The sequence below is a fragment of the Mauremys reevesii genome, linkage group 4 (assembly GCF_016161935.1).
Source record: "Mauremys reevesii isolate NIE-2019 linkage group 4, ASM1616193v1, whole genome shotgun sequence".
NCBI lineage: Eukaryota > Metazoa > Chordata > Testudines > Geoemydidae > Mauremys > Mauremys reevesii.
Window position 1 is genome coordinate 70043326 of NC_052626.1, and position 21904 is coordinate 70065229.

The 21904-nt window shown below is 50.4% G+C and overlaps 1 long non-coding RNA gene across 1 annotated transcript; it reads right to left on the reverse strand.

Moving 5' to 3' along the window:
* Positions 1-301: 301 nt before the first annotated feature.
* On the reverse strand, positions 302-19606 carry LOC120402873. The gene is made up of 3 exons (XR_005597340.1): positions 19556-19606; positions 18055-18160; positions 302-955 (listed from the first exon to the last, which is right to left on the reverse strand). It is a non-coding gene; the product is annotated as an uncharacterized LOC120402873 (long non-coding RNA).
* Between the last annotated feature and the right edge of the window lie 2298 nt (positions 19607-21904).

Sequence of the window (21904 nt, forward strand, 5' to 3'; positions counted from 1 at the left end):
GCTTATGAAATATAATGCCATTCTGCAGTACAAAATGGAATGTATTTGTTTATGTAGTACTGTAAATGTACATGGCACGGTACAGTAAATACACTGTACAAAATAGATTCTTCTCAAAAGATCTTACAGCACAGTATATCTAACTTCTAACTCCAGCTATTTCAAGTTCAGCAGAGCCCAGCCTTTGTATAACATATCACTGGTTTAACTAATTTGCAACAACTGACCCAGTGCCACTAACTTGATAATCCCTGCATGCAGGTTACACAGCTGGGGTCTTGCATGTATTAAGGGAGGATAGGTGAGAGGAGGATTTTTTTTTTCCTTCAGGTCTCTAGATGGGAAGGCTGAAGTATGTGGTGTTGCAAGACCATTGGAGAGAGGCCTGGGTTATGAGGGTCCTATATTTCAGTTTAAACCATCTCAATTTAATGAAATAGGACAACTTTCTTGTGGGAGCTTGGGTGCAGGATTCATCATGCTGTTCATTTAATTATTTCAATTCCCCATTTTGTTAGCTACATTTATTTTGGCAAGTGAAACAAATCTCAGGATTATGGGGCCCCCACTTAGAAAAATAGCCTGGCTCCAACCCCTCCTCCCATTCAAATCAGGGGACTTAACTAGAAGGACATTACAGATTGTCTTAACTGTTGTGGTGACATACAAGGAGAGAGGGGATGAAGTGGAGGCAGATTTTCAGTTGGTGTAGCTCATTTGAAGTCAATGGAGCTATTCTAACTTCATGCCATCTGAGAATCTGTGTCCTGCAGTCTCTATCCTCACCAGGACCCAAATCATAAGGCTTTACAGAAGGAAAAAACAATAAGGAACCACATCTAAGGATTTGTGGGGTTAACATAGGAGATCTTTTTCTCTTGGCTTTTCAGTTTCTGGATGGTGGAAATACTAGCAGAAGGGAAGCTCCTGTTACTTTAGCCCCATCAATGGTTCCCTAGAGACAGATAATAAAAATACATAAATATAAATGTCAAGGTATTTGGAGTTTAGTTTAATTTACCTAAATGCTGAGATTTAGAATTTATTCAGATGCCTGTGGACCTTAAATGTGTTACTGCAGGACATACCTTAGGCCCCAATTCTATATTAGCTCCTTTAGGCATGAACAGAATGTCTTCATAAATCTTTTCTAGCCTCTTTAATCTCTGTGAATCCAAACCAGGTCCCACGGGGTGGTGGAGCACTGCTCTAGTTTTACCAGAGAGTGGACAGATTTGAATGAGATTCCTGGGCTTTCCTGCCACCAATCCTTTCAGAAGAGTATCGTTCTGTTCTTAAATACTAATACTTTCCTGGGTAATGAGGCACCACATGGGAGCCTCCAGGTGACAGCCAGTAGAAACCCTCCCATCTTTGTTAAAAAACAACCTATCTTTATCCTCACTTGCCCCCTGGAAGGAAGGGTAAGGCAAAAGAATTGCATTACTCTTTAATATACTCTCTCTGTAGCTACAGTGTCGCTTTAGATCTCTTTTCATTGAACATCCCTAAGAAGTTTAAGATTAAAGTGTTCCAAGCAAGCATTTTATTTCACTATAATGAGGTAGTTCAAGTATATTAATTTGCTATCCACCGGGCTCTTCAAAGAGCTCAGCATGGCGGTTAAGTACAGAAGACATACCTCAAGCTGCTATATAATTAACTCAGAAATTATAAAGGCAAATGCATGATTGCTCTTTTTATTAACACATTAAAAAGGAGATGTGTAATTGGCATTTTAACAAGTTGGCAGAAGCAAATTAGATATTAGCATGATTATGAAATGACAATTACTGTTGGCAATTAATTGGCATCACCTTTCTGAAGGCCCATTCACTGGACTTTTGAGAGCCTTATATCAATGGCAATGTAATTAGTTTTTAAATGTTTGGAAATGGAAGTTATTCGTAAAACACTGTACAGTACCTCTTTATCTTCTGAACAATGCACTTGGATGTTTTTATTAAGTAACAATTAATAGCCTACATTGCTACAGCACCTTTCATCCTAAAAGATCCCAAAGAGCTTCCTTCACAAACACTAGAATATACAGGGATTGCTGCACCCGCCACTGAAATGCAACCACATCTAGGATAAAATGGGACAGCTGTTTAAGAGTGCACCACTACAGAACAGTTTAGGGCAGGAACTGAAGAACAATTTAAACCGAAATTGGGGGAGAGGGGAAGAAGAGGAAGATCTTTAGGTTAGCTGAAGGCAGTTACTGCAATAGGAATTTTGGCCAAGACACTGAAGGTGACATGCCTACTTTTGTCATCTTTAATTACCAGAGATAACCAGGAGCTCAGTTTTACATGAAATTTAATAGACTTCCAGCACCAAGTGCATCCTAGTACTACACTGGGGCATTAGTTCAGTGACAAAAATGTCACTTCTTGAAGCACTCTTGTTCCTGGGGCTACAAATACTGGCCAGTATAGACCCATGGGTCCAAAACTTTTTACCAAGACAACCCACCAACTGCACTGTGTCATTTTTTGTGACCTCCTATTAGGTATGTGCACCCTCCACCCTGGCACCACAACCCTCATCCTGGCCCAGTGCAGAGGGGAGGCCTCAGGGGTGGCAGGCTGGAGAGAGAGACCTGCCCCACATTCACCTTGCAGCAGTGACTCTTGTCCTGCAATGCTGGGCCCAGCAAAGTGTTCTGGCAGTTGCAACCTGGCATTTGGGAATCACAGCACTACTCAAGTTAGACCCCACCACCCCTCCATCAAGACAGAGGTGCGGCTGGGCCAAACCAGAATGGTGCTGTGACCCAGTGCTCCAGGTTGCACTGCCTGGATTGGGGAGCCAAACTCATCCCGTGAGGACAGAAACTGCTGCTCTGGGGTGAATTAGAGATGGGCTTGCTCTGCAACTCTTTTCCCACCTCTCCACTCCCAGGGTCTCCTTCCCACCACAGGCTAGGAAAAATGTATGTTTGATTAGGACACTGTGACTCATCAAAAGCCTTTCTGCAAGGTGGTTCAGGACCCACCATTTGAGAAACACTGGTCTAGACCATGCTTAGCTGGTGAGCGTAGCAACCTGCGTGGATCTTGGAGTCCTCATGTTGTTACCTAGTATGTGGTAGATGAAAAGGTGATATTGGATATAATCACAGCCCAAGCTACTAGCCAGATTGGGATGCTGGGCAGCAGGGTATTTGCGCGATGGGCTGATCTCTAAAATGGCCTGAGAGTCTCATGTAATCACTTATTTCCAGGAGCTGGAGCTCTGAGTCACACACCATCTATCTCAAGGTTCATGATAAAGTCATGAGAATTGGTAATACTGAGGACAAGTGTCCATGAAGGGGCAGGTGTGTGTAAATGTGTACAGAGTGAGTGGAGATGATTGGACAAAAAGGAGGAGAGGCTTAAAAATGTACATTGGAACAAAACAAAAATTTGGGAAATCAATGGGAGTCAGGTGCCTATGTATCTTTGAGGATCTGGGCCACGCATTTTGAAAGTTAATCCTACCAGTAGACCCTCCCTAAACCAGTGTTTAATAAAGGTTTGAGTCTCTGTGAATCTTTTGACACTCTAAATAGGACAATCTGATGATATTGCCTGGGCTGGCTGTGGCCATCAGTCCAGCTCTGCAAGGTGGCATGTTTGCAGAAAGTTGGTTAGCGTAGACCCTAGTAATAGAAGTCTTTCATGAAGCATAATTGTAAACTTCTCTACTCTGTGCTGCAGAAGTATTTCTTTGGGCTTTTACTTTTCTTCTTTCCTCCATAGAACTAGACAGACCTTCACCCAATAGTATTAGCCATGGAGGGATAACTTGGCACACTCCAAGGAGCTCACTTATATTCTCACTGCAACAAAAAGATATGGGGGTCAATTGACAGTGGACTTTCGGGGGGGGGGGGGTGAATTAAAAATTAGCACCTTTCCAATGAAGGATAACAGAGGCCCTTTGGGGAAAAGGGAAGGAGTAAAATGAGACTGTTTCAGGGGGAGAAGAGATTAATGGCCCCAAGGAATGGATTGATGCCTTTTCTGATCAAAGTCCTTAATGGCTGCCATGGAAAACCGTACAATATCAGGATATCCCAAATATATTCTGTAAGGCCAGAGGTGCATGTTCAATAGATAACTTTGTCAGACACACCTGCTGGGCTAACTAGTTAATCATCAACTCCTTTACAACAATCAATTAACACCATATTCATCAACCTGAAATTGGTGAATTCAGGAGAGGTTTCTAGAAATGTCTGTTGGATTTGGACAGGCTAGCAAGTCCTACTTCCTTCTACTTCTCAGTTTAATCACCTAGCAAACCTGAGAATCTTCCGTGTGTTACATAAGAGGATGCTGGTTCCCATCTGATCTGCTGGTTAATTGCTTCAGTTCGCTGCCCTTTTTCTAATATTTTCTACCTTACTAGAGGCAGAAGGCAGGATACCATGAAAACCCTTCTGACAGTTTATCCTCCAGGTGTTTAATTTTTTCCCAGACAGTTTCTTGCTCCTGACTTTTTTTTATTATTCTGAAGGACAAATGTCACATTCCTGTTTCTTATTTCTAATACTCAGTAATGGTGTGGTAACAGGATAAAGGAGCAATATTAATTTCTTATAAGTACACTAATATTCTTGGACAAAAACCTTTTAAAGATAGATGTAAAATTGCAAATACAAATCCATTAAAAAGTGGGGGAGAGGGCAGGGAGGGGAAAGTATTTAAAAGTGAAAAAATATCAGGAGTTTCATAGTTAGGATTCCACAAACAGCCTTAACTCTAACTTGTGCCTATCCACCAACCATCCCTTTACTCCTAATGGAGCTAGTTGAAACATTGAAAGTTTCTCAGTAAAATTTCAAATTTTGAAATCAGCTCTACCTAACAACTCTACTGCAATACCATCTGTGTATCCTATAGGGACCACAAACCTTCTTCAGACACACTCTAATTACATATTGTGACAGACCCAGACCAGTGGGGTACAGGAGTCTGGTCCTATTAGTATCCAGGAAGTGGGCGGGCGAAGCCCGCCCACTGCTAAAGGACCTCCCCCCAGCCTAAGGAGAGGATCCACAGGTCCGGGACACTAACTAAGTACGTGGGACAACTAATGAAAAAAACAGGAGCGGGAGTGAGGTCACAGGGCTAAACGAAGGGAACCAGATGGGGACACCGAGCAGAGAACCCCGGACAACGCCCACTGCTCTTCGAAGGCGTCAAGGGAGCCAGTGGACGCCGCCCAGAGGAACTCCGCCCGGATGCGTGAACGGACGGAGGAGCGGAAATAGGCCCCACAGTCGCAGGAAATCCCATCGGCCAACCTCCTCTCCCTGGTTTTATAGATGGCCAGTTTGGCCAGGACTAAGAGGAGGTTGACAAGGAGATCCCGCGACTTCGTGGGGCCACGGATAGGGAGTGCATAGACAAACAGGTGAGGGGAAAAGTGCAACCAAAAACGCAATAGGAGATCCAAGAGGAGCCGGAACAGGGGCTGCAACCTGGCGCACTCTAAATAAACATGCGCCAGGGTCTCCTTCACGCCGCAAAAGGGGCAGGTGTTGGGGACGGGGGTAAACCGCGCCAAGTACACTCCCGTGCTCACGGCCCCGTGAAGGAGCCGCCAACTGACATCCCCGGCGGGCCTCGGGACTAGGGCAGAATACAGGCTGGCCCACCAGGGCTCCTCACCCTCGAGAGGTGGCAGGAGGTCCCGCCATTCCGTATCGGGCGGGACGCGAGGTGAGGTAGTGAAGCGTGTGGAGCACGCGCGTGTACTGATGTTTCCTTGGCGCGGTCTGGAACAAAACCGGCTGCAGATCGGGCAGCCGGCTTGCAGTGAAAGGGCGAGGGGGGTGAGTGGGGCCACGGGGCAGGGGCCCGATAAAAAGATCCACAGGGCCCGGGGTGGAAGGTGGGCGGGGCGTGCCCTCTCGCAGGACCCGGTCGAGGTAAACCCGAGCAGCGGGCAGTAAAGCGGCCTTCACCTCCTGAAGTACGCGCCAGGGGGTACGAAGGCTGGAGAGCCCCATGCGCTGAGCGGCGTCAGGGGATCCAGCCAGTCCCCGGTTGTAGTCCAGGAGGTCTCCGACCCTGGTGACTCCTGCCAAGACCAGCCTCTGGCGCACCGCGGGGGACTCCGCCACCTGCACACGGAGCTGGGGGTTGTGTAGCAGGGGCTCCGCGAGGAGATCGACCCCCACGGTGGCCGCCACGGACCTGGTCGTTGAAAAGAGCTTCCAGGTCCGGAGGAGGTCTTGGTAGAAGACCGGCAGCCCAGAGAGGTCTCGCGGAAGACCTCTCGGATGGAGAGAAAAGAGCTGCCGGTCGTATCGGAGCCCTCGAAGCGGCGGAGGAAGGTGTGTGCCAATACGCTCCACGCCGGACTACCCACACTGTATAGGAGCCTCTGCAGGGCCTGGAGGCGGAAGACGTGGACCTGAGTGCGCAGGCACTTCAGGCCCTGCCCCCCCTCCTCCAGGGGCAGGTGGAGGACCCTGCAGAGACCCAGTGCGTCCTGGCCAGAAGAACTCCAGAACCGCCGTCCGGAGGTTGGCCAGGAAATCGGGGCCGGGACCAGGGTGTTGAGCGGTACCAGAGCATGGACAGGACTAATTGATTCAGCACCAGCGCCCTCCCCCGGAGAGAGAGGCACCGGAGTAGTCCTGTCCATTTCCGGAGCCGTACCCTCACCCCGCCCTCTAAACCATGCCAGTTCTCCGGCGGAGACGGATGCGTGGCAGAAAGGTAAACGCCGAGATAGAGCAGCGGACCCGCGCTCCACCGGATGGCCTGAAGCGCGGGTGGGAGGGAGCTCGCCTGCCACCCGTCCCCTACCACCAGGCCAGAGCTCTTGACCCAGTTGACCCGGGCGGAGGAGGCCGCCGAATAAATGGCCTGGCAAGCCTCCACCCGCGCCAAGTCGCCCGGGTCCTGGACCACGAGGAGCACATCGTCGGCGTACGCCGACAGGACCAGCCGCAGCTCTGGCTCCCGGAGCACCAACCCCGTCAACCTCCGACGGAGGAGACAGAGGAAGGGCTCGATCGCCAGAGCGTACAGCTGACCCGAGAGGGGACACCCCTGCCGTACTCCGCGCCCGAAGCTGACCGGCTTGGTCAGGGTCCAGTTGAGCCTGACCAGACACTCCGTGGAAGCGTACAGCACCTGGAGAAAACCCACAAACTGGGGTCCGAAGCCTAACGCTTGCAGAGTGCCCAGGAGATACCCGTGATCCACCCTGTCGAACGCCTTCTCCTGATCCAGGGACAGGAGGGCGAACGACAGACCATCCCTACACCCTAATTCCAGAAGGTCCCGGACTAGATACAAGTTATCAAAGATCATGCGGCCCGGGACGGTGTAGGTCTGGTCCGGGTGGACCACGTCCGCCAGCACGGACCCTAGCCGAATCGAAATGGCCTTCGCAACGATTTTATAGTCCGTGCTGAGGAGCGAGATGGGACGCCAATTCCGTAAATCGCGGAGGTCCCCCCTCTTCGGCAATAAGGCGAGCACGGCTCGCCTGCACGAAAGAGGGAGGACCCCGCTCCGCAAAGACTCGGCCCAGACGGTGACTAGGTCTGGCCGAGGACGTCCCAGAACACGCGGTAGAACTCCACGGTCAGCCCGTCCATGCCCGGAGATTTATTGGTGGGCATGCGACGGAGGGCTTCCGAGAACTCGGCCAGAGTGAGAGGCAGCTCTAGCCGGTCCCGGTTGCCCGCGCTGACCGTCGGGAGTCCGTCCCAGAGCACTTTGCAAGCGTTAGGATCGGTCGGATCCGGGGAGAAAAGAGCCGCGTAGAAGGCCCTGGCCCTCCCGCAGATCTCCGCCGGATCCGTGAGGGGGGTGCCGTCCTCCGCCAGGAGGCAGGTGACGTGCTTTTTGGCCCCCCTCCTTTTCTCCAGGGTGTAGAAGAAGCGGGAGCCGCGATCCATCTCCCGAAGGAGGCGGATGCGGGATCGAACAAAGGCACCCCGGGCTCGATGATCCTTGAGGGCCCGGAGCTCCTCCCGCTTCTCCCGGCACGCTCCGCAGAGGGACGGATCCTCGGGGCTGGCGGCCAGACGCCTCTCTAGCTTCAAAACCTCCCGTTCCAACTGCTCTATCGCCGCATCCCTCCGTTGGCTGGCGCCCCGGGTGTAGTCGCGGCAGAAGAGCCGGGCGCGCACCTTCCCCAGGTCCCACCATCGCCGCGCCGAGGGAAAGGCGCGTCTCTTCCCTCGCCAGGCCAGCCAGAACTCCCAGAAGGACGCCACGAAGCCCACGTCCTCCAGCAAACTATTATTAAAATGCCAGTAGGCCGGCCCCGGCCTCTCCGCGCAGAGAGAGGCCGTCACGGTGGCAAGGTGGTGATCAGAAAAGGGGGCTGGCCGAACGCTGGAGGAGTGGGCTCGTGAAAGGTGGAAACGTGACAGATAAATGCGGTCCAGCCGGGAGTGGCGCGACCGATGGGCCTCCACCCGGACGAAGGTGAAAGTCGAGACGTCGTCCGGGTGGTGGTCGCGCCAGACGTCCACCAGGGAGTGGTGTTCGACGATCTCCCGGAGGACGTCCGCTGCGGCTGGGCACTGCTCGGTCCCCGAGCGGTCCCGTTCCTCGAGGGTGGTGTTAAAGTCCCCGCCCAGGACCAGGCACTCACGAGGATCCAGGGAGCCGAGGAAGGCGGACGCCTGCCGATAAAAACGCAACCTCTCCGGGCCCGATGTCGGGGCATAGACATTGACGAGATTAACCACAAGCCCCTCCATGCGGACCCGGAGGTGCAGCAGGCGGCCCGGCACAGCCTCGGCGACCCCCAGCACCTCGGGCCGTAGGTCGGGGGAGAACAGGGTCGCCACTCCCGCCGAGCGAACCGAGAGGTGGCTAAAGTAGACCCTGTCCCCCCACTCCAGCCGCCAGCTAGCTTCAGCGGCCGGATCCGTATGGGTCTCCTGCAGGAAAACCACAGAGTACCCCCCGACCCGAAGGAAGGAGAGCACCTGGCTCCTGCGGAGACCCATCCTACAGCCCCGGGCGTTCAAAGTGGCAAAGATGATCGTCGCCATGAGGAGTGCTGGGGGGGATCCTCGCTGGCAGACACGCCCACGGCCTCCGTCGGGCCGCGCAGCAATCCGTGACCAAACCCGTGGGTGAGGAGAGAGTCACGGAAGAGGCAGACCCGCCGGTAGGTCGCGGCGGCCTGCTTCCCGGTCCCCTTACCCTCCCCTATGAGGGCCTTTGCGGCCCGGAGGATTAGATGGAAATCCCCCCACCGCTGGAGCGCGAGTTGGACTTTGTTACGGTAGCCACGGACGTCCTCAAGGAATGCCTGCAGCTCCTCCCTCAGCGCATGGGGGGGCGGGGTAACGGACCGATGACCGTCCCCCAGCGGGGCCCCCGTCACAGCCCCGTGGCCCACCAAGGCGGGCAGGCAGGGGGCAGACCCTCGACGTGGCGTCCGATGGGCCGACGCCACGCGGCCTGCCCCGCTCCCCAGTTCAACAGGGGGCGGCGGAAGGAGAGCAGCAGCCCCTGATGGGTCAGAGCAGGGAAGAACAACTAAGGCCGCACCCTGGGGAGTATCCCGAGGGGCGGCAATGGCATCACGGGAGGTGGAGGGGACAAGAGTAGGGCAAGGGGTCGGTTGGCCCACACCCAAGAGGGACACCCCCTGGGAATCGGGTCCGGGCAGCGGGGCATCGGCCGTCGCCTCGATGGGCTCGGCGGCCGTCAGCGGGGTGCCACCCGCAGCCGGGATGATGGAGGATCCCAGGGGACCCTCAGAGGCAGGAGCAGAAGCGGCAGTCAGGGGAGGGGAAACCGGGGACAGGGGGACCGAGGTGAGGTCACTCAGATCGAGGCCCGCTAGTAAAGGGTCGTCCTCCCCCTGCGTAACCGGGGTCAGACCCAGGGCCTCGATCTCCTCGTAGATGGAGGGGAGATCGCCGTCCGCCACCCCGGGGCCCTCCCCGCCAACACCCGAAGCGACGCCCACCTCAGTCCTCGCGGAGGCTGCGGATGGCAAGCGGGCAAGGGGGGCTCCCTCGAGGGCTTCCTCAGGAAGGGACCCTGGAGGAGGGGCAGCGTCACCGTCCGGTGCTGCCACGTCGCGCCCAGCCGGCACCACAAAACGGGCGTCGTCGGGGGGCAAGGCGGAAGGCTCGTCATCAGAGACCCCCTTCCTGCTCTTCCGGGGGGCCTCCGAATCCGAAAGATGTAATGGGACCGGAGCCTTCCGCTTGCCCCGCTTCCCCTGCACTAAGGACCAGCCCTCCATGGCATCATCCAGGGGCTGGCTAACAGGGGTCAGGTCTGGGGGCAAGGGCAGCGGCTTAGGGACTCGGGGAGGCAACGGAGGGGCAACAGGAACGAGGGAGGAGTCTCCCTGGGGCGGGCCCTCTCCCACGCTCGGCGTTATCTCCGCCGCACCCTCCTCCACAGCGGTGGACTGAGAAGGAGGAGGGGCAGCTTCAGGTGCTGGGCAGCTAGGGGCACTGGCGGTGACGGGCCGGCGCCATCCCGGGGCTCGGGGGTCCCGGACGCTCCTCCGTGCCGGGCCAAGGGGCAGTCCCTCCGGACGTGCCCCATCGCCCGGCAGAGGTAGCACTGGGCCTCCCCCGTAGAATAATGCACCCAGTAGCGGGCTCCCTGGTAGGGGACCACAAAGGACCCCTCGAGCGCCTCTCCGTCACGTGCCGCCGGCGGCAGTTGAAGCTGCACTTGCCGGCAGAACGAGAGGACGTGACGGAGGGCGGGGTCCTTGCAGCCCAACGGGAGAGGGCTGATGACAGAAATAGGGTGCCCCAGGGCAGAAAGGGCGGGCAGCAGGGTGGCATTGGGCAGGAAGGGAGGGACGGAGGTCAGGACCAAGCGGACCCCCAGGTCTTCCAAGGGCTCCAGGGGCACAAACACGCCCCCCACTGCCAGACCCGTCTCTACCGCTTCCTGGGCGGCGGCCTCCGACGCCAGGAAGAAGACCACCTTCCCGTACATTTTGGAGGCCGCCACAATGGCCGTGGGCCCCACTACCCTCGCCAATGCCCTCACATAGGTTTCGACGTGGGGCGAGGCGGGCACCAGGAGGCAACGGACGCCGTGCTTCCTAGTCAAGGTGGGAAAGGGGCCCCGGCCGCTAGAGATGGTAGTGGAAGCGGCAGGCGGAGGAGTAGCGGCAGGCGGGGGGCCGCCGCCACCTGGGCATATGCCCTGGGGGCCGGGGGAGGGACACCTGTGGAGCTGGTAGAGGGAACAGCGGGGAGGGATGCCGCGGCCGGTACCGGGACCACGGCAGCGGGGGTAGTCCCCGCCATGGAGGGCCTGGTCTTTATAGCTGGGCCCTTACCCTTCTTCCCACCCCGACCTTTCCGACCGGCTGGGGGGGCTCCCTCCAAATCGGAAGGGGCGAAGGACGTGGCAGCAGCGGACGTTTCCCTGATACTCACCGTTGCCGGTGCCCCAGCGGGGGCAGTGGCAGGTAAACCGGCAGCGGCGGTCGAGGTAGAGGCTTGGGGATTGGACACGGGGGTTTCGGGAGGAGGGGCGGTGGGAGCATCGCGAGGTCTCCCCACCGCGTCCCCGCCATAACGAGGCGGGAAGGGGACAAACAGCGAGGAGGGGAGGAAAGGAGGCGACCACCCCTCCCGCTAGGCTGCAGGCAGGGAGGAGGGTGCCAAAAGGGAAGGCTAAAGGGGCGTGGGGAGCAAGCAAGGACCCAGGGGCGGGTGGGTGGCGGGCCACCGCCCCCGAGCGGCAGTCCGGCTCCTCTAGTTGCACTAGGGGACCAGGGGGGCTAACAACAGTGTGTGGGGGGGTGCAGTGAACAAGGGCAAACTCAAATGGGGGAAGGGCACAAGCGCATGGGAGGGGGCATGGGCGCACGAGGGGAGGGGCCAATCAGGGCTGGGGGATCACAGGGCCGGGGGGAAAATCAAACTAGGAACAGGGCAGTGGGACCACGGGGCTAGCTGCAGGGCTGGGGCAGGACAGTCAGGGCCACAGAGGAAATGGGCGGGGCAGACAAATGTGGCAAAGGAGAGGGGGTCAGGCCAAGGGGGTGGGGGTGGGGGGTGCGCCCACGGGCACTTGTGCAAAAAGTCAATGCAGCTGGCTGCTGCTGCAGGCCCAAATGGTGGAGGTGGGCGTAGCAAGCCAGGTGAGCAGCTCAGTCCCAGAGGCAGGAGAATGAGGCAGATGGAAAGACGCCAGCGGGGGTGGTGGAGGGGGCAACGACGGTGGTGGGGGCGAAGGGGGACACAGATGGACCGGGGGCAGGCTCCACGCCACACCCCCAGTGTCCCAACAGACACAGTCCAAGCCCCCACCACAAGAGCACAGTCTGAAAAATACTCAGTCCTTAGGTGCCCCCGCCACAGTGGCCTTCAGAGTCTCTACGAGGTCCTCCAGCAGCAGCAGGCAGCACTCTCCTTCTCCTCGGGGCTCCAGCAGCTCCCCAGCAGCTAACACAGCAGCTCCAGCAGCTCCAGGTGGTGGTCTGGTGGCTAGGCAGGAGGGACCCCGCCCAGAAGATGGTGGTGGTGGCTTCCTCAGCAACAAGGCCTGGAGCTGGGGTCCCTCACTCCCCTCCTCTGGGGAGCGGGCCAGCAGCCCCCCCCCAAAGGGGCTGTGGGTGGAGCAACAGCAGCAACTGGGTGGTGGGGGGGGAAATCTACTAGCCAGCCAGCAAGCAGATAGCAGAGAAAGGGGGTGGGTGGTGGTGTCTAGCCCAGCCAGGGGAGCAGCCGGAGCCAGAGCAGTAGCAGCAGTGAGGGCCCAGCAGGAACAGCAGCAGCAGCAGCAGCCCTCTCCCTCCTACCCTCTACAGCAGAGGAGCAGAAAGGAGGTCTTCTGGCCACTGGAGAAAGAGTTGTCTGTTCCCTGAGTGACCAGAGCAGGGGCTGCACTAGAGTAATCAGGAACCTGCTGGAACCAATTAAGGCAGACACGCTGATTAGATCACCTGCAGCCAATCAAGGCAGACTAATCAGGGCACCTGGGTTTAAAAAGGAGCTCACTCTAGCCAGGTGAGGAGGAGCCAGAGGAGAGGAAGTGCGTGTGAGGAGCTGGGAAGCAAGAGGCACAAGGAGCTGAGAGTGAGAGGGTGTGCTGCTGGAGGACTAAGGAGTACAAGCGTTATCAGACACCAGGAGGAAGGTCCTGTGGTGAGGATAAAGAAGGTGTTTGGAGGAGGCCTTGGGGAAGTATCCCAGGGAGTTGTAGCTGTCATGCAGCTGTTACAAGAAGCACTATAGACAGCTGCAATCCACAGGGCCCTGGGCTGGAACCCGGAGTACAGGGTGGGCCTGCGTTCCCCCCCAAACCTCCTAACTCCTGATCAGACACAGGAGAAGTTGACCCAGACTATGGGGAAGATAACTGAGGTGAGCAAATCTGCCAAATAAGCGCAGGACCCACCAAGGTAGAGGAGGAACTTAGTCACAATATCTATAAACCACATTTCACTCATCTCATGTGGGTTAATAATCCAAACACACCCTCCTCTGCTTTTCCTGGCCATATATTGAGATTCTCTCCCTACTCCTCTGTAAATATCCCACAAACCACAATATCCAGATATGCACTTTCACTTGGACAGCCCAATTGCTCATTCACTCTCCAAAGTATGTTATAGTTCCTGACTCTCCAGAATGTCTCTGATACAAGCTCCTGACTCTTTGTGACACCTTCCCAGGAAGTTCTCTGTGTTGATAAAAAATCACAGACCCCAGCATGATTCTGATTTTCCATGCTCTGGAGGTTCTTTTGTCAGGAGAGCCTCCCTGTGCGTTGTAACACATTAACTATTGAATACCCAAGGCTGGGCAGAAGGCTGTTATGACTGCTGGAAACCCACAACTTTATCAAAACAGGCAAATATTAAGGTTCAACTTTTCACCCTGCCAGTAGGCATAAGGGATCTTCTCCTGTTGGAACCAATCTAAACTTTAAGATTTGCATTTAGTTGGATAAAGAATTGGACTGCTATATGGACCAGTTTTGACTCAGACTGGTTAAGCCCATTGCCAAATATGGCTCAAAAAATTTTCCTATCAGCCCTGGGAGCTTTTCTGTAGAGAAATTCCAACCAACACATCCCAGTAAAATACCATTTGTGATTAAGCTGGGTTCTACAGGTCTAGGATATTCTAAAGGTGACATGCAGAGGTGGTGGTTGCAAGTCTCCAGAACACATTGCTGAAATCTTTTGGGCTGAGTTTTCGAATGGGGATTAGCAGATAATTGGAATGGATTGCTTGGAAAAGCAGATGGAAGTAAAGATAGCCAGTATACTGGAGGTTGGATTTGGGCTTTTAGTTAGGGAGATAAGCTCTAGAAAAAGGGTGGAAAACTCTGGGAATACATAAATTCCGCAAGGTGATTTTTCACCTCAGAAAAGAATTGTAAGGAAGGTCTGTATGTCGGGTATAATTATCATTTTACATTCTTATTTTATGTGGCCAAAACCATCTTAGGCACTTCACAAAACAAATGAAGATATGATTCTTCTGTGAGGAGCAGGTTGCACACCTTTGTAAATATGGAAGCCGTGTGGGAGGTTTATTCATAATAACTTGGTATTAGGCTAAAGTTTCCATCTATGATTAATTGGACATTGGTATTTGTTTCCTGTACATATTTCAATTCTTTTGAAATGTTCAGTAGCGTGTGTAAATAAATTAATCTTTTCTGCTTTGAAATCCAGTTAGAATGTTATATATTGTGAAAGGATACCAAAGAGGATAAATAGCGTAAAAAAAGTCTGCTCTCAAAACATGCTTTTTGTTAAAACAATAGGGTGGAACTCAGATTCCTGTTCTCTGAAAAGCCATGAACACACTGTATGGGGGCAGTGGTAATACAAGAATTTGAAAAAGAAACCCTCTTGATTATTGAAGGATTCAGCAGTTGTGGAGACATCTGTATTAGCTAAAGCCAGCAGGGCACTTCATTCCCGCAATATGCCATCGCTGCCTCTTAGAGCTGTACAGACAAGCTGATGCACACCCATAGCAAACTGAAATGCAGTACTGTGGGAGAACGTACTTATCTATGATGATACTTACTGATCTCCTTCTGGCAATAGACAAAAATCAAGTGTTCATGCTGATTTTATTAGTTCTTTCAGCAACCTTTGATACCATTGTCCACAAAGTGCAGATTGATAAGATGTGGACACTGGCAGGGATAGACAGTTATGCTTGACTGGCTCCCTTCTCTTACCTCTGAGAGTTCCCAGCAGATTATACTGGGGAACTGTTCGTCTACTCTGAGCTCTTGCATGTGCAATTCTGTTACCCGCAACTTCCCCACTCTGTTTGGCTGTTAGAGGACAGTTTGAGATTCTTTGGGCTATGACTTCAGCAACAGAGCTGGTCAGAACTTCATTTCCAGTTTGTGGGACTTTCACATTTTGAAAGTTGGTTTAATTCTGATTTGGAACAAATCTAAATTTTTCAGAATTTCCCCACAAACTAGAAATTAAAAAGAAATTGTTTAGGAAACAGACACAGCGTTCCTGAAGTGAATGTGTTTCACCACTGCTATTAAGTGATAGGCAATGACAGAGACAAAAATAATGTAAATACCAGTGAGCTGCCCAGGCTTCCACAGACTTCAGGTTTTACCAACCATGTGAACTACACCCAAGGCTGTTGATCCCAGGGCTTCCAGACTCCTAGACCAGCTGCCTGGGCTGCCAGACTCTATGGTCAGGTGGCACCTAAGCTTCTGGTTCTGAGGCAGGAAACCTGGAATCTCTAGGGACTCTGGACTTGGGGCAGTTTGCACAATGAAATTCAAGTAACAGACCTCAGAAGCCCAGAGTCCCCAGCCTCAAGGCAGCCACATGGTGGGGCTCTCCCAGAGCTGTGGACCCTGGGGTCCCTGGGTCATTTCACATAGCAGATCTGCTCTGAAATCGCACACTCTAGATGCTTAGGTTCCCCAGAAGCCTGCCAAGCCAGATGGCAGGAATCTGCCTGTGGTTCATCGGAAGTGCATTGAACTTGACATTTTTCTTCCCTCCCCAAAAAGTTGGGTTTCATGAATTTTCTGACAAAACACGGTTTTATCAGAAAATTCCTACCCAACTTTAGTCATTGGTCTTATGACCTTGCTCAGCTGTATGCTATTATTTCACTGGACCCATTTGATTTAGTAATTTGGCTCTCACTGCCTACCAGAGATGTGGGACTTCATGAGAGCTTCTTGACAGAATCTCAGTCCAGGTCAATTACAAGCAGGGCTAGTGGGTTGGCAAAGAAAACAAGCTGAGGAAATGGCAGAATTAGTTTTGTCCCCTGCTGCTAATTTTGCCCTCCTTTTGCTGTCAAGTTTCATAATCTAGGGACACTATTGGATCATTCTGAAGACACCACTGAAAGAATGTTTCTTTTCATCTGCACCTGGGTAGAAGTTTCTTACTATTTGTAGCAAGACCCACAGCTTTTATCACTTCCAAACTGAACTGCTGTAATAATGTCTACATGCTCCTAGAGCACAGTGGACTTCTCTCTTCTTACTCAGCAAAAACTTCCCAAAGGAAGCATATTATGGCTGTGTTCCAGAATTTGCACGGGCTTCCTACTATCCCTTGATAAATGACTCAACTTTTCTCTTAACTGCTTGAATAATTGTGAACCTCCTGCCAACTGTGCCCTAACCAGAGTCCCTTCCTGCTCCCAATCCTCCTAGTTACCTCTACGAGCACCACAGATCCTTCCAGTTACCTAATGTTCTCTGCAACATATCCTCTGATTCTCCAACCTGTATTTTCTCCCTGGTGTGCCATTACAAATTCCAAGTAGTTACCTAATATCCCATTAAAACCTTGTCAAACTATTGCCACCCAAGCAGCTGCCAAAACCACCTCCTACCCTGGCTCTCTCCCTCAGCTGCTGAACTTCAATACCCACCCTTGACAAAATACTCTTGCTCAGTGGTTCCTAAACTTTATTATTTTACGTACCACTTTCTTAAAAAAACCTGATGTATGAAGTACCACATGTAAACATCTCCTTTTTGTATGCATTTTAGACCTTAGGTTTAACTTCGGTATTTCTGTACTCTGAGGCATTTATTTTACTAAAGAATCCTAAAATGTTTGATTCTTATACCATTTGTAAACATCTCAGGTTATTATATTGTGTTTTTTGATTCTTTTGATTTAAAGTAGCCATTATTATTAGTCTTGTGTTACCCAGATTACAAGAAAAAGAGTTATAAATGACATCTTGATATATTTTTGTATGCTACTGAACTATATCAATGGCCTGGCTTGTTAGTTTGTCAAATTTAAATTAAAGTTCTTGCTAATTCTTATCTGGTTTATTATTGAAAATGAGCTAAGGTCACTTAACTTACCATTTAACAAAATTTAAATTGAAAAAAATTGATACATTTTGATTAGCTTTTGAAGAAAAACTAAGTGTGCCAGTAGTGAGGAGGATGTGCTTCCTTCAGAGAACAGTTACTTTACGACAAGTGAGATATTGGTGAGCTTCAGTCAAATGTCTGGTTCAATACTGAGATTCATCCTATGCTTGTTTTTAATGCTGATCAGAGAAAAAGCAAAAATAAAACCAAAAAACTAGTCTTCTCATCAACCAAAAGTGGCAGAGCTGCACATTGTTGAATTTGAGCTCAAGTCCACCATCACATGACAAGCCAATTAGCTTCTCTGCAAAGTGAAAGGAAAAGCTATCTGGCAAAGTATATTCTATTGAAAATGGGTCCCTGATCAGCTCTGTTTTTAACACCATCAGGAAAATATTTTTTAAGCTTGGTGACCAAAGTCAGGCAGTGTTCTTTTTATGTCAGCAATGAGGTCAGGATGAATTTTCAATGGGAAATTTTTCAAAGGTTGGGAGTGATTTGCAATTTCCCTTCTCTTTGTTGTGCTATAAACTGCAATTTCTTTATCATTGCCCTTGTTTCATCATGTAAGAAGGGCATAGTTTTTAGTCCCTGTAAACTGGCAGTTCACTGAGGCGCAAAAACCAAGTCTGCTAAATAGGCTATTCTTGACAGCCATAACTCATCCACAAAAAATCAATCAATACACACATTCAAAAATAAAATCACTAAGGAAAACTTGTACCTCAGAATGGAGTTCAAAGAGACTAGTCAAAATCTTCCATGCAACAGCCATCTCACTTCTGTATGGAGAAGCTTTTGATGATCATTGCCTATTTCATTGCACAAAACTGAAAACAAAAATGTTCAATGCCTGTGCTTTAGTACAGCTGACCATCTTCACAGTAGGATATAAAACTACATTCAGATTGACAGCCATTCTTTGGTAACTAGTGCCTCTCAATGAATCCTGCAGTAAGTAAAGTTAGTATTAGGTGCCACCATTTTAATTTTTTCCAAAACACTGCAAATTTCCCAGTCATTGCTTGTGCACTGTCAAAGTGCACACTGATGTGGTTATGCCACTCCACACCATTTGCTGTGATACTCATTTAATCTGCTAAAAATTTCTTCTGCCATTGTATATCTTGATAGACCTTCACAAAACAAGAACTCTTCTTTAACTGTCATTTCTGATTCAAACCTTATATACATAAAGAAGCTGGAGAAAAATTTGTAATATCCAATACTTTAGTCTATGCATTGAACTTACTCTGTTTTACACATTTTTATGAGCTTTTCCTTTACTTGAGACACCAGGTCTTGAATTCTTCTTGATACACTGTTAATTAAAGAAACAACATCAAGTGGTTCTGAAACTATCTCTAAGAATCAATGACTGTCTCTTGCCACAAGTAACACAATTGGTGAAACTTTTGTATCAGGGTTTCCAATTTGAGCAGTCCTCAAGCTTATGTGGTGTGATGTTTCTAACGCCTTCACATTAGTGCCAGAGAGACGTGTTGTTGTTGTTTTTTGGATGTCTTGCTGTACATTTATCTTCCTCCTTAAAAAAAAGTTTGTCTATGTAAAAGGCTGTGCATTGTATGAAGGTGATGTGGGAGTAGTGAAGGCTTTACTGAATGATGGTCCATAGAAAATAGAGCACTGAAGCACTGGTCACGGTCATCACTCAAAGTAAATCCAAATGATAAGTAACTGGGATCATACTATCGAACAATCTTACACTTATTACTTGGAACAGGAAACCAACCAACAATAAAATCTGTTTTTTTTCCCCACTAGGTCTTGATTTACACTCCTGCCTATATCCTCAAGAGGCCCTGGTTGAGTTTTTGTGGGTTTTTTTGAAGCTACAGCTAGTTAGCCACTTATCTGTAGCTGAACATCACAATTATATTTACAAATCCAAACAACTTCCACAATTGAGTGAAAACTGAAACAAGTGATACCAAAGCACTCAGATGAGTGGGTCAAAGGGGGAGGATTTCTGAGTACACACAAACTCATTGAGCCAAGGCCTAAGCCATGTCCCCGGAACATGCCTGCCTGGCTAAAGGAGGCCTGACTGTAGGAGAGCTGTACAGGGGAAGTTAGAAGAGAAGGAAGGTTGACTGGGGGAGTACGGTTGGGAAGGTAAAAGGACATGGGTCTAGAGGATAGGGGTTCTGGCTACAGTGCCAGCATGCTCTGTGGCATGTATACCAGCTGGCAGAGGGCTTTACCTGGGGATCAGGCAGCTTCAGCTACAGGAGGCCTCTTGCTCCTCAGCAGCTCCAGCCCCCTCCTAAGTAAGGGCCCTGGATGCTTTTAAATGCTGGGGAAACTGCACAGGGGATCCTTCCCCACTTCTAGGAAGAGGTTCTGATTGCAGCCAGTCATTGTTCTGCTGCTGTAGGGCCAGGTGGTTCTCCTTAGTCCTATAACCAGGCTTTTATCCTCTGGATCCAACTGACCACCCCACCCACCAACTTCCCTTCAGAGAAAGGAATGTATTCCCCAGGTGACCCCTGCCTCCCAACCCTGCAGGGGCCAGGCTGTAGCCTCTGTGGGGTAGGGAGAGCAAGCGGTGCTCCTGCTCTGCAGCAACTTCCTTGGATGAGGGGAGGGACTTTGATCTTGGGGTTCCCCGGGGCTGCAGATTTTTCAGGCACTCTGAAGCAACCCTGTATGCATGTATCTTTTTTTGAATGAGAAGTGCTCTGGTGCAGCGATATGGAGCTTTGTGATTCCTTCAGTGTTCAAGCTGTGCAGCTTGGGCCAGGCTGAAGGCTAGGCCTAGCATAGAGCCAGCTAGCTGTGCACCAGCTGAGAGTACAGTGCCCATCTACATAGCCACAGTGCATGACACACCACTAAATAAAACTACTATGCCACCATGACTGAGTGTTATTCATCATTATAGCTGACAGTGGCCAGAAGAGTGCATTTTGGTTCTTGTACATTTTCTGGTGCACTACTGTGCACATAACTGTTCATTTGAAACTGAATTTTTTTTGGCATATCACTTCCAACAAGCTCATATGCCACCACTGGCACATGTACAATTTGGAAACCCTTGCTCTAGCTGCAACAGCCACCTACAACCATACTGACTAAGAATCTGCTACACCAATGAGCTGTTTAATGCTTCTATCTAGCTCTGACTAAAGCAAAGCAAAAAAGCTTGAAGAAACTGTCTCTTCTCGTTATATTTCTAGTATGTCCTACTTCTGGGTTTTTTCCTATTGAAGCCCAGACAAAAATAGTGCTCAACAAAAGTTGAGATGAAAAGCTTCCGTATTGCACAGAACAATTGGTGACAGCCAGGATGTAACATGCTCTCAGCGTTTAAAGTATTTGCACTACAGTTAATTACTTACTGTGCTATTCACTTTGCATGAAACTCTTGTCTCAGTAATTGGACACATCACTGGGTGAGTTGAAGTTGTAATTTGCTGCTGCTGACTATATTTGCTATGTGTAGTCTGTTAGACTCAGTCTATGACTCATTGGGATCCAGATTGGTTTCTTCTATTCAGAAAATTTTCTCTGCCTTTGTCCCTTCTCAGCATGGATGTTTCTGATTTTGCACCCTGTATTTTTAGTTTGAACACTTTGCTCTTACTCTGCAGCTTCATTACCTTTTTAAATGACTATGGGCAGGGTTCAGAGAGATTTTGATGGTTTAACAATTTTGGGGTCTAGCCTGCTGTTGATGATGGGTGTGTAACTCATGTTACTGTTAATAATGAAAGTGAACTTACATTTCTATAGCACCTTTCATCTTGAAGGATCCCAGAGCTCCTTAGGAATTATGGACCAGATCTTCAGCTGGGGCAGACCAGCATTGATCTGTTGAATTCAACAGAGCTACACCAACTTACAGCAGAGGAGGCCCTAGCCCTATATGATGTAGACAGGAATAATTTCACGTACCATTATAATACAACCACCCTGGAGCAAAATGCAGAAGCTGTTTGACAGCACATAGCAACATAACATAACAATTTAGGACAGACAGTGCAGAGGAAGCCCATATGTAATTAAGGGGAAATTAGAGATGCATGATGATTGTTTGGCCCATAAGAAATGAGGTGATGGTCTCAGTCAGAGGAATTTTGGGAGAAGGCAATGTAGGGGAAAGGTGCATAGCTGCAGCTCATGCTTGACCTGCTCTGTGATTAGATAGAGAACTTCATTCTTCAGGGCTGACCAGCTGGCACCCTTGATGAGCAGTAAAGTTTCTTCAGAAATAAAAAAGCTGTCTAGTTCTGTTTTATTCTTCCTGGAATAATCAGGTGGTGCCATATTTTGGGGCATGTTGGATTTAATCCATAACGTTATCTTTAATAAGTCCTTCGTGGATGGCAGGCTAGTACAGTAGTTTTTTTTTCTGGGTCAAGAAATAAAATTTGAATAGTTTAAAAAAAAAAGAGAGAGAGAGTGTACTGCAGCAGAAATATAATCAGGCTTCCAGCCAAATGGCTTAGTAGACTTGAAATGCTTATACCACATATGCATACTTATTCTTCAACTCCTGTTAACAGTAAATGGAACAGTTGCTACTGATCATTTTTTGTTTGCAAGAGATT